General features: G+C 36.9%; 1 non-coding gene across 1 annotated transcript; it reads left to right on the forward strand.

Annotated features, from left to right (window-relative positions):
• Positions 1-3,660: 3,660 nt before the first annotated feature.
• LOC139869674 (small nucleolar RNA R71) lies at positions 3,661-3,767 on the forward strand. The gene has a single exon (XR_011766258.1). It is a non-coding gene; the product is annotated as a small nucleolar RNA R71 (small nucleolar RNA).
• The last annotated feature ends 213 nt before the right edge of the window (positions 3,768-3,980 follow it).

Raw genomic sequence — 3,980 nt, forward strand, 5'->3', positions numbered from 1 at the left:
TATTACTAGAAAGGAAAGAAAGAAAGAACAAGTGTGTGTGAAAATTAAATGAACAAGTGAGAGGTAAATGGCTAGTATTTATAGGCAAAATTTTGACATGGATTGATGAGGTGGAGGGGAGGAGACACCATTTTGCTTTTTGGCTAATGGTGTCTAAAGTGTGTCCTTATGCTAGAATCCAATGTGATAATTAGATAAACCTTATCCATTATGCTAGTATGACTCATTAATTAATTAATTAATTTATTTATTTATTATTATGGGTCACTAGTAATAATACTTGGGCTAATTAATTGGGTCACTAGCTAGAGTAGGGTGGGCTTGAGCCCATCAAGGTAGAAAGTCCAACAAGACTAACTATTGGGCTCTTGCAATTAAATAAATAAAATTAAGCATCTAAAGGCTCAAGTAATTATTATTATAAAATAATAATTAATATTTCGCTGTCCAAATATTCCGGTTCCTACAAAAGTCAAACGTGCGCGCAGTCCGCGGTTTATTCGTAACGGCAAGTAACACTAACGGTTATAAAGCATCCAATGGACAAGTTAAGCATTCCACATACACCAAGGCATGTTTTAAAGTATATATGAATATAAAACATGTGTGTCAAGGTTCCGGAGTAATAAAGTAACACAGTACGCACAAATACGCAGTTTCGCTAAAATACAAGGCACAAAAGCAAGTCGAAAAAGTCGGGTCGTTACATATGGGTCGAGCGATTTTGGAAAAATCCTTTATGAATCGTCGACAGAATCTTGCATGACCAAGGAAACTACGAATTCCTTTAACATTGGTTGGAGGAGGAAGTTTTGAAATGACGTCTATCTTAGCTTTGTCTACTTCCATTCCAGCTCGAGAAATCTTGTGTCCTAAAACAATGCCTTCCTTCACCATGAAGTGGCATTTCTCCCAATTTAAAATAAGATTTGATTCTTCACAATGAATTAGCATTCGTTCAAGGTTTGAGAGACATGAGTTGAAGGAGTCTCCAAAAACAGAGAAATCGTCCATAAAGACTTCTATACTTTCTTCAATCATGTCATGAAAAATTTCCATCATACACCTTTGGAAGGTGCCTGGTGCGTTGCATAATCCGAATGGCATTCGTCGGTACGCAAAAGTACCAAATGGACAAGTAAATGTGGTCTTGTCTTGGTCTTTTGGATCAATTGGAATTTGAAAATAACCGGAGAATCCATCAAGGAAACAGTAGTAATCTTTTCCCGCCAAATGTTCTAGCATTTGGTCGATAAATGGTAGCGGAAAATGATCTTTCCTTGTAGCGTCGTTTAGACGACGATAGTCTATACAGACTCTCCACCCAGTAACTGTTCTTGTAGGAACGAGTTCGTTCTTATCATTTAGAATAACAGTTGTACCCCCTTTCTTGGGTACTACTTGTACAAGACTTACCCACGGGCTATCGGATACAGGGTAAATTAACCCGGCATCAAGTAATTTGATAACTTCCTTTTTGACAACTTCTTTCATGTTAGGATTTAACCTCCGTTGCCTTTATACCACGGGTTTAAAATCTTCTTCCATTAGAATTTTGTGAGTACAATAAGCAGGGTTAATACCTGGTATATCAGTTGTTTTCCAAGCAATTGCCTTTTTGTGGGTTTTTAAAATAGACATTAACCTACCCTTTTCGTCATCGGAAAGTTTTGATGAAATTATGACAGGTAATTGTGACGTTCCTTGGAGATAAGCATACTCCAAATGTTCCGGGAGTTCTTTAAGTTCCAAGGTGGGTGGTTCTTCCAAGGAAGATTTTATCCGGAACCTATTACCATCGGAAATTTCTTCAAAAGGTTCATCTTCCCCGGGAATTTCTTCTTCTACGTATTCTTCATCAGTGACTACCTTCAACAGCTTGTCTAACTCTATATCAGGGTGAAATCTGAGGTGTCGACATTTAATAGTTCTTGTAGTTCTTCCTCAATACAATAATCAACAATGTCTATTTGGAAACATTCGTCATCAGGAGACATAGGGTGTTTCATAGCCTTATCTATGTTCAATATAATTCTATCCTCCCCCACACCTAAGCTGAGATTTTTCTCTTTTACGCGCACAATTGCGTCCGCAGTATTTAGAAAGGGACGCCCTAGAATTAGGGGAGCCTTACTATCTTCTTCCATTTCAAGAACAACGAAATCAACAGGAAATATTAAGTGATTTACTTTAACCGTTAGGTTTTCAGCAATGCCAATAGGATAGTTGTAAGTTCTATTAGCTAATCGTATACACATCCTAGTTGGTTTTAAATCACCTAAGTTCAATTTTAAGTACAAGGAGTGAGGCATAAGGTTAATGCTCGCTCCTAAATCAGCTAATGCATCGTACATTACTGAATCTCCCATTAGACAAGGAATGACGAAACTTCCAGGATCTCCAAGTTTTGGTGGCAAATTTTGCTTTTGCAAAATTGCTGAGCATTCTTCATTAAGGAATGTGGTTGAAACTTCTGCATATTTTCCTTTGTCTGCTATAAGATCTTTGATAAACCTTCCATAATTCGGCATACCCGCAAGAACATCTGCAAGCGGTACATTTATACAAATTTGCTTAATCATGTCAGCAAACTTGTTGTATTGTGCTTGTAATTTATCTTTCTTCAAACATTGCGGATATGGAATTGGAGGCTTGTATACCTTCAATGGTGGTTGATTTTGAGTCTTTGGTGCACTTGTGGTTGGCATCATATTTTCTTCCACCACAGGTTCGTTTTCTTGTGAAACATGAATAGGAGTGAGAGACTTTGGAATCTCTGGGTTAATGGTTAACCCAGTTCGTGTAGTGATTGAATTAACTTGTGAAATATTACTTAAATTTTAAGTTTCCTTACCCTTTGGGATTGGTTGCGTGTTGGATAGTAAAGTTCCCGATTGCCTTTCAGTAAGCAATTGAGATATTCTTCCCATATCTCTTTCAAGATATTCTGTTTGGGATTGACGTAATTGTCTCTTCACTTGCTCATTCGTTTCTGTTTGACTTTTGACAAAATTCATCATAACTTCTTCAAAGTTAGATTTCTTCTCTACTGGTTGCGTGTTATGATTTTGTTGTTGATATGGTAATTGAGGTAACGGTTGTTGTTGAAAATTTTGTTGAGGTGGAAATGGAGGTTGGTTTCTATTGAAAAAGCCAGGTGGTCAATTTCTTTGAAAAGCAAAATTCTTCGGGTTTTGATATCCTGGGTTTGCAGGTTGATAATTAGAATTCCCTCCTTGAAAATTGCCTTGTCTTTGATTGGCCATAAAATTAACTTGTGCTACTGAGTTCATTAGCCGATCATTGATATCATAATCTTTTGTGAAATGTGGTTGTCCACAGATTTCACATCCTACTTGTAATGCTAAAACTGTTGAATTTAATTTCTCTATTTCTCTTCCAAACTTTTTGATTTGATTCGACAGTGAAGCTATGGTTGTGTTGTTGTCTTCATTTTCTTCAAGGCTTGCCACCGTCCTTCTAGGTAGTTGATCTCTAGACGGTATCCATTCAAAAGTATGAACTAACATGTCTTCTAACATGTCATACGCTTGATTTGGTGATTTGTACATAAATACTCCTCCAGCGGAGGAATCTAATATACCACGAGTATGTTCATCAATACCACGATAAAAAGTTTGAACTATTTGCCCTTTTTGCAATCCGTGTTGCGGACAATTTCGTAACATTCTTTTTAATCTTTCCCGGGCATCATAAAGAGTTTCATCCGCCTTTTGTTTAAAAGTGGTGATTTCAGTTCTAAGTCTTTCGGGTTTTGCCGGTGGGAAAAATCGGGTAATGAATTTTTCTCTTAATTCGTTAAAAGTTGTGATAGAATCAGGTTTTGATGCTTTCAACCATGCTTTTGCATCTCCGATTAACGAGTACGGAAAAGTTCTTAACTTAAATGCATCTGAAGAAACATCTTTGTTTTTGTACAGTTCACATAAATCTTCAAAAGCTTCTAAATGTTCTATCGG

The sequence above is a fragment of the Rutidosis leptorrhynchoides genome, chromosome 9 (genome assembly GCF_046630445.1).
Source record: "Rutidosis leptorrhynchoides isolate AG116_Rl617_1_P2 chromosome 9, CSIRO_AGI_Rlap_v1, whole genome shotgun sequence".
Taxonomy (NCBI): Eukaryota; Viridiplantae; Streptophyta; class Magnoliopsida; order Asterales; family Asteraceae; genus Rutidosis; species Rutidosis leptorrhynchoides.